Raw genomic sequence first — 13971 nt, 5'->3', positions numbered from 1 at the left:
TTACATAATTTCCCAGAAAATACCTTTCACTTTCATCAGTTCATTTTCACATATACATAGCTAAATAAGCGGTCCTAGGCTCAGAAAACATAATTTACATGGTTGGCATTTTAAAACCCGTACCAAAACATATACGTAAGTATAACATAATTCATTATCTTTTATTTCAAAAAACCTGATTTAATATATAATTTCCCCTTACCTGGTTTCTTGAACTGCGCCAACAGAGACCCCAAAAAATATCTGCGACGCTCACCTGGAGCTAAATAAAAAATCCTAATTTCATTAAATCAATCTTAAATAAAACACTATTTTAATATTTCCTACGCCCATAAATTCCCAATAAATAATTATACCCTCAAATATAACCAATTTGCCTAATTTCCCAAATCCCACTCTCGCTTTGGAATCAGACCTAAAAAAGCCCAATTGAAAATTTACTCACGCCAAAATGACAGCGATCACGACTAGGACCCCGTGGTGGTGCCTGATCATCGATTTAACAGTAGATTTAAGGAGAAATTAAGGATTTAGAGAAAAAATACCTTTCCCCAGGAGTGGTACCTACGCCACTTCCACGATAAATCCGTTCCAGTAGAAATGTCGGTGGCGGAGTTAGGAACCCAATGGCACCTTCTGTTTCCCGATCAGCCAAATATCCGTCGAGAAATGAGGGGAGAGAGAGATGGAGAACGGAGAAAGTGAGAGACGAGAAGAAGACTGACGTCTCCATGGGGGCGTTGTTCAAATGAAATTCTCCAATTTCATTCCTGAGGAAGTCTTCCTCAGGAAGTCACTTTATGTATGTATTTTATATATTATAACTTTACTTTTAAATATTATATTTTATTGTATATATATATATATATATGTATATTTCTATATATCCATTACATTTTTTTATCTAATAAATCCAATTTAATAATGTTTAATTATTATTATTATTATTATTATTATTATTATTTATTTATTTATTTATTTATTTATTTATTTATTTCCGGGGTCACTACAAGTTCACCTTCTTGTTGATGAACTCTTTTGTATGGCTCGTCAACGAGGTCGCCGTCTCGTCGATGAGGTTGGCCAGGTCAACCTAGTTATAAATATCCATCTTGTTTGCTTAATGAAGAAGAAAACAAAAGCTCTCTCTCTCTCTCTCTCTCTCTCTCTCTCTCTCTCTCTCTCTCTCTCTCTCTTTACGATTCTTTGTCATTCATCGTCTATTTCTACGATTTGATGTGACTGCGTAGATCAGGAGGAGGATCTCTATAGTTATAGCGGATCAGATCGTCGTTCTAAGGATTTTTGGGTTTTTCCCTAAAATCGAGGTAAGGATCTGATTTCGTTTTTTGTTCGCTAGATATATAGTAATAGGAATTATATTGAAGTTTTGTTCTTCGGGTTATAGGTTTTGAGGATCCCGTGTCGTTGCTTTGGATCGATTCGTTCATGTTTCAATTTTTAGAAAAAGGTAAGGAGATTTTTTTACATTAGTTATTTTAGAAAACTAAATCGGTAGAAAGTTAGCTTATGTTATTATGTATGTATTGACTGTCTGTTTGCGAAATTCTACCGGGTAAAAGTGTCAGTTTTACGGTTTTGGTAAAAACGAGGGTTTTGGCCTATGATCTCCAAATTTATTTAAAACCACTTTATTTACATTAAATTTAACATAGGAGAAGTTTGGAACCCTTGCTTTCTGTTTAAATGATATTTTGAGTTGTAAATTGTATGTAATGGATTTTTGACCAAATAAGTGTGGCGTACGATATATATGGAACATACTGGATTGTTAGACATGTTTATGAACTTTGGGAACTGAGGTTCCAACTAGGTTATTTGAATATATGAAAAATAGGTGTCGGTTAAGTACCGAGCTAGAGATCCAAAAAGGGTTAAGCCGAAAGTGATTGTGCCGGTTTATACCACAGTATGATTGAATGAGATTGTGAAAATATTGGAATTGGACAGATGATTTGTGAAATGAAAATAGGTTATTATGTTTTATGATAAATTGTATATATGATATTGGGACCGCAGCTTGTTACCAGGAGAGTTGAAATTATACTCTGAGATATATGTGAAGCACGGTTCCGTTGCTAATAGGGTACAGTGCAACCACACTTGTGAATCAGTGTGGGTATAGAGATAGTTGACTTGCATTGGCAGGTACCACTAGTGGAATAATAGACCAGGTGGAGCATTCGTACTATAAGTGATGGCCTACCAGTGCCTGCACGAACAGGGCTCTGTCAGAGTTTATCTATGCACAACCCGTGCCATGGGGTAATCGAGCATAGTTATGATGTTTCTAAGCTGGTCATCGTTCTAAATATGCATATACATGATTTAAAAATCAAAATGAGCTAAGTCACATGGTTAAGTACTGGGAGGAGGGATCGTACAGTGTATGGGCCTATATCTTACCCTAACCTCGAGAACTCTCACTTGTAATGATGTCGAATTATCTACAGTATGGGTTATTTAATTATCTCCTATATTATAGAATTGTGAATGTGTTATTTATACAACTATCTTATACTGGAATAAAACTGTACAGTTACGCACTAATGTAATATCTTCCACCTTCCTGAGAAGTGTCTCACCCTAACATACAACCTTTGTTTCAATTCCTGTAAGGCGTCGGTCCTAGTCTAATAGGGAGACTTGGAGCAAGGGTATCTATAGTTGACATAAGTTTTTGTATGGGTACTAGATTGTTAGCTTGACTGGATTTTGGGAATGTATGACAATTTATGTTTTATGCACGTATGGGTGTATGTAAAGAACAGTTAGAATACTCTGGTTTGTGTCTAATAGAAACCCTATGGATGTTTATGTTTTTCGCAATGATATTAGAATGTAGATCAGTATGTTATACTCGTATGTCCCTGTTTAGGGTGGGTTGTTTATGTATGTTTATCAGGATCTATACAAGTTACGTATGTATAATAACACTCTGAGGTCATACCAAGGGCCAGGGCGTTACATACTAGGTGACGCTACGCAATATTGTATCGGAATCTCTGCCCCCCATATTGGATGGTCTTACTCCATCACCCCCAGCATTAGTGTCACTAACCCCAGGGTCCATCCTGAAAAGAAAACAACCAGTCTCAGAATTCCATCACTATCACACAATCAATATATATTTATTCATCAGAACATAACTCATAAAACATCCTTATAAAATCATTTATCTTATCTTCCTCAGATCCCATTTAAGATTCAATCCTACCACTCAAAAATAAGGACCTACGATAGTATCCATGATATTCCTGAAATCGTCACCTTAGGAAAAACACAAAAACAACCACGGAACTCCTACTTCCTGGTTGCAAGATAAAATCTTAAATTCTCAATCTCATCCTTTAATAATCTCATACTCATTTCTCATTCTATCCACTTTCCATTTTCCTCAAAATCCATTTCTATACTCTGGTATTGTATTCCGTTGTCTACCAAAGTCTACAGAACCTAACAACTTAGACTCTGATAACAAACTATAACGTCCCAATTTTCTACTCCATTTATTTATTTATTTAATCATACATATCGGCCACGTCATCAACCCTGACACCAAACCCATAACCCGACCAGCATGGGGTACATGGTGTACCAGTCATATCATAATCAAAATACCTAGCAGCGAAAGTCACAATACATATACACCACAATGAATACACATATCAGAGTATCAACCATATAGAAGTTTATACAACAACATACATCCCAAATTAACATAACTCTAGGGGAATCATCCATCCTTAGTTTACGCACTCACCCTATATGTTAGGGTATCAGCTCCACTCTATCGGGGAGCTCTATCTCTAGCTCGATCTCGGTTTCTTGAAATGTTTAATAGTTGGGTGAGACACATCTCAGTAAGTTGGAATAAGTTATTGACAGTGTATGGCAACATGAGTGTAATTACATCAAAATATATATACATAATCTTTAAGATCATTAGTCATTTGAGAAACTAACAGATATGTGCATATAGCCATTTAACATAAAACACAGCTTTTATAAAATTTTAAACCCATTTCTAGTTTCATTCATTTTTCCCTTTATGCGTCTTTCTTTCATTTTCCCCCTTTTTCATTATTCTTTCATATTTCATTTATTCGGCCCATAAGTATCCTCGGTAACCATTACCATGTCGTGCCTGTAACTTATAGCTATTTCCATTTCACTATCTAGCCCATGGGTATCCTCTATAACAATTTCATGTCGTGTCTGTAACCCATGGCTGCCCTAAGGATTTTTCTCCACATCATGCTTCCCCCCATGGTCAGAGTTGTGTGGCCCGAAGGCCGGATCTAACCGCAGTTGGCCAACCCAGTTAGATAAAATAATACCATATACTTGTTTGTAGTAACAAATGGCTTGCCTCATACCCTGGTCCGGAATCCAGGGGGCAATATACAACCCTTCTCTAGCCCATTCGTACTACCACGCCATACACTCCGCGAGTCTGTGTGGTTGCACTTTTCATCCGCTAGCATCGGTACCATGCTCGATATCATAACCCATCGTTGGGGTTTACATATCTTTCCATCTGGGTTTATCATTTCCACTATTTCACTTTTCTCATATCAACCTTTCCCATTCCAATATTCATTGCAATTGTTACGTTGCAATGTTCACGTTTCCATTATTCACATTCATCATTCATAAATCAGTAGTTGCTTATAAATAATCTCATTTCAATATTCCCAGTAGATTCACATTTGTCTACAATTTGATTCTCAGTATTTCAATACTTGTTTCATCTCATAATAAAGTGTACACATATACAAGAATATATTGCATTTCACATGTTTCACCATTTCCAATATGCACTTATGAAGATTTCATAATTTTCCCCATTTCATAAAGCCATTTCTCCATGTACACATATATCAGTGTTTCATACTTTCATTGTTTTCATAAAATCATTTCCATACATCCATTTATCCCATTTCATCATTTTCCAGAATTGTGTTTACATTTCCACATTTCAAATCACAAGTTACACTATACATTTCATCATTTTCATATAATCATATGCCACACAATTTTCCACCTATTAATCATATCATATTAATTTTAGGAAAAATACTATAATTCATTTCACATATAATTCAATCAGTATTTTACGAAAATACCTGCAATAACTTATTCCCTTACCTAACTTACTAAGATGCTCACAGTCAACCAATCCCTACACCCATGGCATTCATAGCTCAAAAGCCTAAAATTTTCATTTCCTAGGACATTCAACAAAATCTCAAAACAATTTACATAAAACACTTCCTAGGTTCCCAATAATCCAAATAAACCATTAAATTCCAAAATACAACTTACCCTGGTTTTGAAATGTTACCCCGGAGCTCCAACTGAAATTCTATTCCAGTATGGTCGTAGAGAATCTTCCCACGAGCACCATGGCACCTCCCGATTGCCGATCCGGGATTTAAAGAAGCCAAAAATCTAGAGAGAAGGAGGGAAGGCCGTGGTTTCCATGTGTGTGTGTGTGTGTGTGTGTGTGAGAGAGAGAGAGAGAGAGAGAGAGAGAGAGAGAGAGAGAGAGAGAGAGAAGTTTAAAATTTTGTTTTAAAAGAATTGCTCTCGGGTTCCCTATTTATTTCAGCCTCTGCATGGAAAACCGGCGACGGTATTCTATTCTTCATAGAAAACCGGCAATGGTTTTGACTTTAACCGTCCTCTTTAACCATTTACCTTTCACCGTTCCGCAGTAATTTAGAAAATCGGCGATGGTTTTCTAGTTCCCCAGAAAACTAGCGACAGTTTGGTCTACACCAAACCAAAAATCTTCTCTCTTTCATTTTCATTTCATTTATATTTCTAGGTCTCTACACTAATAGTCACTGAACGACTGAGTATGTGTCTTATGGACGTACTAACAGCATACCTATGTGGATCGTTGGATTGTGAAATTTATATGAAAATCCCTAGAGGATTTAAATCGCCTAAAGCAAAACCCAAAAATTTATATTCAATTAAACTCCAACGTTCTTTATATGGATTAAAGCAATCTGGAAGCATGTTGTACAATTGATTAAGTGGGTACCTTGTTAAATAAGGATTTATAAATGATCCAATTTATCCATGCGTTTTTATTAAAATATCAAAATCCGGATTTGCTATAATTATTATTTATATTGATGATTTGAATTTAGTTGGGACCCCAAAAGAGCTCACTAAAGCTGTTAATTATCTAATGGTGGAATTTGAGATGAAAGATTTAGGAAAGACAAAATATTGTCTTGGCCTACAGATTGAACATGTTAATGGTGGAATTTGAGATGAAAGATTTAGGAAAAATAAAATATTGTCTTGGCCTACAGATTGAACATGTAAATGGCGGAATTTGAGATGAAGGATTTAGGAAAGACAAAATATTGTCTGGGCCTATAGATTGAATACGTAAATGACGGAATTCTTGTTCATCAATTTAAATATACCGAAAAGATATTACAGTAATTCTATATGGACAAGGTTCATCCTTTGGGATTTTCAATGATGGTACGATCACTTTGTGTTAAGAAGGATCCATTTCGACCTCATGATGGGGGGAGGAATTACTTTGTCATGAAGTACCATATTTAAGTGTTATCAACTCTTTGATGTATCTGGCCAATTGTACAAGACCTGACATTGTATTTGCTGTAAATCTACTAACAAGATATAACTCTACTCCTACTCAGCGATACTGGAATGAAATTAAGCACATTCTACGCTATTTGAGAGGTACATTTGATTTGAGTCTATTATACTCATTTGATTCCAAGTATCAATTAGTAGGATATGTAGATGGTGGATATTTATTTGATCCTCACAATGCTAAATCTCAAATTGGATACGTATTTCTTTATGGAAAAACTGCTATATCTTGGAAATCAATAAAGTAGAGGGTTACAGCAACGTCCTCTCATCATTTTGAAATACTAGCTATCAATGAAACTAGTAGAGAATGCGCGTCACTCAGATAAATGATTTCTCATATCCAAGTGAATTGTAGTTTTCAATCAATCAAAGGTATTTCAACAGTTTTATATGAAGACAACGCTACATGTATAGCTCAACTAAGAGGATGATACATAAAAGGTGAAAAAACGAAGTATATCTCTCCAAAATTTTCCTATACACATGAATTCCAGAAGAATGATGATATAGATGTTCAGTAGATCCAATCAAGTGATAGTGTAACATATTTGTTCACCAAAATTTTGCCTACTACAACATTCAAGAAATTGATTCATCTCATCGGAATGAAACATTTTAAAGATCTTAGAAGAATGAGTTAATATATGAGTGACATCAAAGGGGGAGTGTTATGAAAACCATAAAAGAATAATGGCTGTCACCCATTCGTTTTCCACCACCATGAATTCTTTGCTATCCTTATTGCCCTATAAAAGGGCACTCTCTCCCTCACATTTTGACACACACATTGCATGCTTGAAGTAAGTAGACATATAGAAAAAATGAGAGAAGAGGAGAGATAGAGAGGATAGATATTTTGTAAAAGATATTTTATACAACGCCGGTTCCAAATCATCTTGTAATTTCTTCCAAAATGGTGAAGTTTTTTTTATCCCATTCGCCTGTGGAGTAGGCATAGCCGAACCACATAAAATTCTGTCTTATCTCTATTTATTTTTCTACATCTTTTATAATAACAAAAATATTTATGTAATTTTATAGTAATTTTTATTCAAATAAAAAATTAAATTAGTTGAAACACAATTTGGGTGAGACAAATTTGTATTGTGATATTCAAAAAATTACATAAAAAGTCCCATTGATTACTTTTATGTCAAAATATGTTACATGTTACCTAACAATATAAGAATGCACTAGTCATTGTTGAGTGAATTATTCATCTATCTCTCTCTCTTTCTCTGTGATGACCCAAAAATATATATATATGATTAAAGTACAATAATAATAAAATAATAAAAATAGTCATTAAGTTAATATCAATACAGAAGTGTTTTTCTGTAGGATCTTTGATTCCATGTTTGATGCCTAAGAAAGACCTTGTCTTAGCGAGTGCTCAGAGACCATTGCGGCTCAGTCGCTCCTTGGAGGTCGGCCTGGTCAAAATGGAATTTCATAGGATAAACAAGATAGACACTGTTTGTACACGTAAATAAGTATATATACATGAAATAGTGTTTTGACAAACATAATTTGTAGAAATACATAATAAAATGATAATAATATAGGTATCATATGTGGGGCCCACAAGACTATGTGGGGTCCACATGAGTCTCGGAGCCACAAGACACTGTTTATATACGTAAATAAGTACATAAAATAATGTTTTAACTGATATAATTTGAAAAAATATATGATAAAATAATAATAATATAGGTATCCTATGCGGGGCCCACAAGACTGTGTGGGGCCCACATGAGTCCCGAAGCCATATGGAGGTTTACACAAGTCTCAAAGCTATGTAAGATGCATAAAATCGTATAAGAGTTATTCGAGTTACGTAGGATCCATTCGGGTCTCGAAGTTGTGTGGGGCCCACAAGACCGTGTGGGGCCCACATGAGTTTTCAAAATTCAAATTTAATTCTTATTCAAAAATAAATAAATACTAAAAATGGTTCAAAATTAATAACAATGATAATAATAATGATAATAATGATTAAGAAAAATAATAAAATAATTAAATAATTAATTAACTAATTGATTAATTAGGTAAGTGATTAATTAAAAATTTATTTAATGGGAATGGTGGCAAGCACTCCCACATGGCCTCCATCCCCATCCCATACTCAACCCATACCTTGCCCATCCCTTGCCCATTCTTTAATTTTTAAAAATTATAATTTCATCAATCTCCCCACACTTTTATAAATTTTATTTATTCCCCAAAATTTTCCTATAAATAGGGAGCTCTCAACCTGCATTTTTCACAACAATTTTCCAAGGAAGAGAAGGATTAGTGAGTGAAAGAATTTGTGGTGGAGAGAGAATTTTGAGTAAGTTCTCACTCACCCACTCTTTCCGATCTCATTGCTTAAAGATAGTTTTTGTGTTCGTAGCACACGGTAAAAGAAGAAGGTAAGTAAATTTTGATTATGTTAGTTTCTTTTTATTTTAAATTCATACCCAAGTTTATTTTGTACGTAAATTTTAATTATGTTAATTAGTTCCACAAAATTTCCATGAGTTTATTTTTACGCATATTTAATTATACCAATTCTATCTTTAATATACTTGCATCTATTTTTGGGTTAAGAAATGTTCCAATCCCCTCGGGTAAATTTTCAGCATTTCTTTCTATTCAAAAATAAAATTATATATATTTTTAACACAAAAATTGTGTGGCATGAGTTTATTTCTTCGTTGCATTTTTTATGAAAATATGAGTAAAGATGAGATTTTTACGATATTATTTTAAATTGCATAAATTATAATAAGATGATTTTAAAACCCCTTATGACAACGAAAGTTCAAAGTTACAGATGCTCGGTACCGCAGCTTAAAGTTTATACGGATCAGAGTGCACCCACATTGTCTACAGAGTGATTATTTATGTTAGTGGATTTCTCCTGAGTGCACACCTGGTTCCGGACCAGGACTTAATAAGAAAAATCTCACTTAAAGTTTACGTACGTTGATTTAGTTTGGTCGGCCAGCCAGCTAAGTCCAGTCTTCGGACCGCACAACCCAGTCATGGGGGTAAACATGACTTACGGCAAACAGGCCTAAGGGTGGTTTTTATAATATATGTTTATACATATTTAATTACGTGTACAAAGTTATTGATGATTTGAAGGAAAAGTGTAAGTTTACGTGAAAAGAATCATTTTGGTGCTTAAATGACGATCTAAGGAAAACGTATAAGGAAAAGTATATGTATGTTTATCATTAAATATTTTTATAGTTTTAAAGTTAAAAGTTTAATTTAACAATTATAGTATATGATTGTAAAAATTTACTGTTGAAATTGATGACAAAAGTTTTATGCAAAAATTTTTAAATCTATATTTATTCTAAAAGCAGTCTTGAAGTTATAGTATTAAATATTATTTTACGAAATTCTTTAAAAGCTCATTTTGGCCACACACTAATAATAATTTTATTTACTTACTGAGCGTCGTCTCACTCCAATCATATTTTTATTTCAGATAACTCTGAAGAGCATGTTGGAAATCAGGCTTAGCAAGCATACGGGTGGGGATAGAAAATTAAAGATTGATTAGAAATATTAGTATGGTTTCAGATATTTATGTTTGTGTAATTTTTCTTCTTTTGAAATAAATGATTGTAATATGGATAATTAGTGATCTGGTTTAATAAAAATTGAGTTTATTTTACTTCTACTGTAAATCAGTAGTAAAAGTTAATATCCCAGGCCCCTAGGGGTTGGGGTGTTACTCTCTCTCTCTCTCTCTCTCTCTATATATATATATATATATATATATATGCCAATATATTTGTGTTTTATTTTATACTAGATTTTTTTACCCAAAATGTGCGAGTTGATTACTAATATATTTATAATTAAAGTTCCTTTAAAATTTGTTTCCATCAAAAAAATTATTTGAGAAAAAAAATAAAATATAAAATAAAATAAAATTAAGTTTTCATTTATTTTCTCTATATCACATACAACTAATGTTGATATTTTGTAACAACCTAAAAAAAAAATTAATTACCTAATTAATTAAAAAATTATTATTAATTAACTAATTATTATTAAGAAATTTAAGAATTTTGGGTATATGTATATATATATATATATATAAGTATATATAAAAGTAAAGTATGGATAAAGGAGGAAAAAAAAAAAAAAAGATTTAGTGGTTAAGTCTCTGATGGAAGCACTTGGAACAAAATAGAAGTAGGAACTCACGCTGGCGCAAACAGAAAGAGAAAAAAGAAAAAAAGAAAAAAAAAATTCACTTAACTTACGTTCTCCACTCCTCTTTTTTTTACGATTTCGCTGCGGATTTTCGTCCAATTGAAAATCTAAAAATACCACCGAACTCCATTCTCCGCCACCGACATATCTACCGAAGTGGATTTGTCGTAGGAATAACGTGAGCATATCTCTTGGGGTAAGCCAAATCTTCATTCTTGTCTCAATTTTTCCTGAATTTTAAGCCAAATGGGCGATTGGACACTACCACGAGAATCTAGGGATGATTCTCTACAAATCTAACGGAGCGAATTTCTTGTGGGGTCGTTGTGGAAATAGCCCTAAAACTAGGATAAATGAGTTATTTAGAAATTAATTGATATTTAATTATTATAAATTAGGAAATGTTAAAATAATATTTTTTTGGGGTTGATATGATTGAATCAAGGTTCGGGTGAGCACTGCGGGTATAAGTTTGGGAGCCTTGCAGGTGTGATATAGGGAATCAGGTAAGGGGGAATAAAATTATATCAGTATTTTATTAAGGTGAACCAGTTATTTACGAGTGTATGAAATTTATTATTTATCTATATGATTTTTAGAACCGTCTGAATACTAAAAAATGATGATTTTGTTTAAGGTTTATATTTGGGATAATTGCATATGATATTAAATTCGTGTGACATGAGAGAAATTTTTCCTAATAAATTGAATATGAATTACTGTGGTATTTTGGTTTGCATGTGGGGGTGTTTGAAATGATTATGACATGATGAATGAATTGTTATGTTTGACTCCTGTGTGGAAATGTATTGATCTGTTGGATTCTTATTTGGAAATGTATTATGCGTCTGTGTGAACTAACTGGTGTGGTTATTCGTATGCATCTCAATATAACGTTGGCATGAGGAAGTTATTATATTGCCTAGATATAAATCATGATGTGACGTTAGCAGGTCGAGGAGTTCGTCATATTGTCATTTATATGGGGTAGGACATTGGAAGGTCGATGAGCTTGTTCTACTGATGTACGACAGGTAGGTCATGGGAATTGGATACTGGTGAATAGTGGTGCCTGTGTGGGCCGCGTGTTGCAGAAGCTAGAGTGGTGCTTGTGTGGGCCACGTTATATCCTGTGTGGATAATGGCGCCTGTATGGGCCATGTTATGTACCCTGTGTGGGTAGTGGTGCCTGTGTGGGCCATATTATGTACCTTGTGTGGGTAGTGGTGCCTGTGTGGGCCACGTGTAGATAAGAAGTACGTAGGTGCCTGTGTGGGCCACGTACTGACATGTACGCAGTTGCTCTGTGTGGGCCACATGCTGAGGACATTGGAAGATTAAGTATAAATTGCATGATTCCTGTGTGGATGTGTTGTGCGCATGTGAATTTTATTATAGCATAAAAATAATGGTATAACATATTATGAATGTGTGTGCATGCGGTAAGGTAAACATACCACCGGAGGCTTGCTGAGAAAGGCAAGTGCTCTGTTAGGTAGTTTCTTGGTATTAGTGCAAAGGGATGCTACTTGTATGGGCGGGTAGACATCCTGATCCTCGGAAACCTTCGTCTTTAAAATAATAAAGATGTGTGTACTGACGGCGAAATAATACTTCACCTGAGGGCTTACTGAGTAAGGTGAGTGCTCTGGTAGGTAGTTTTTAGTACCAGAGCAGAGGAAAGCTACTTGTATGGGCGAGTAATCTTCCCTATCCTTGGAAATTTTCGCTTGCATAAAATTTATGCACTTGTGCATATTGGATGTGTGTATGACATTAGATGTCGGGAGTGTTATTAATGATACATTTTCTTAGTTGTTATTGACATTATGTGAGAAGCAGTTTATTTTGATATGTAAATATTAAAACTCATTTGTCACACACTGTTATAATTTATTCCACCCTTACTGAGAAGTGTCTCACCTTAGTGGATTAACAATTTTTCAGGTTCTTTTGGAGACCAAGTTTGAAGGCCTAGGCTGGGACTGTTATTGTTGGTTTTTTTTTGGGGTATTATGAGATACTGATATATGTATAGATATATTTGTACGAGATTATGTTTTAAATACTGGTTGTGGATATAGATATCTGGATATTGTAGTGTTTGTTTTTGGATTGTTATATAGAACTCTGATATTTATTTTTGGTTATTTATTTATTTATGTGCCGCTGCGTGTATGTTAATTATGGTATCGGATATAGGTGACTGGAACACGTAGCACCCGGGCCCCACTTGGCGGGTTCAGGGCGTCACATATTTAGTCATGAAGTTTGGTCTCTAAATTTTGATAACAAGATTAAGAAAAAAAAAATTGAGCAAGCATTTTCTTAATTTGCTTATTTTATTTTAAAAATGGAGTCATTACTTTATTCTTTTTCTTATTTTACACACGATGTAATTATATATGTGTGTCTCTAAGATAGTATTTTTCTGAAAAATATCTTTTGAAAAAAAAAAATGAAGTAGTGATAGGGAGCAGTCAACCATTCACTTTAACTGAGAATTGATTGCAGCAGTAGAACTGTAAAACTTCTAATTTTTTTTTTTTAATAAAGAAAAACACAAGTTGCCCTAAAGCTCTCCGGTCTCCACTACTTGAATTGCAATTTTAATTCCTTTATTTTAATTAAATGCACAACGCAAACACAAATTTTAAAATATAAAAATAATTTTATTTTGAAAATTTGGCTAGACTTACAGAGATTACAGGTTGGCTGACTGCCCGTGTGCCATACCTACCAGTCGATCATTCCCTTGTGAGCAATCAACCTCTTGTAAGTCACTTTTTCTTCAAAAGAAAAAATTATTTTCATGTAATATTAGACGCTAGAAACATAAAATGAAACGTGTACTAACTTTAAAAGAAAAAGTTTTGAAATGAAATATCGTGAAAATGACATTAGAAAGTAGATATTAATCACGTGTAAAATTTAATTTTTATTCTTATTTGATTTTTTTTTTTTTGACAGTTATGAAAAAATAATTTCTTTCATTTTTTTTCTTTTTCTTTAAATTCGTTTAGCTTCATTTTTGACTGAAATAAGAAAAATAGTTGAAACACAAATGAGGTAAAACAA

This window comes from Malania oleifera, chromosome 5, assembly GCF_029873635.1.
Source record: "Malania oleifera isolate guangnan ecotype guangnan chromosome 5, ASM2987363v1, whole genome shotgun sequence".
NCBI classification, from domain to species: domain Eukaryota; kingdom Viridiplantae; phylum Streptophyta; class Magnoliopsida; order Santalales; family Ximeniaceae; genus Malania; species Malania oleifera.
This window is presented reverse-complemented; position numbering follows the sequence as displayed.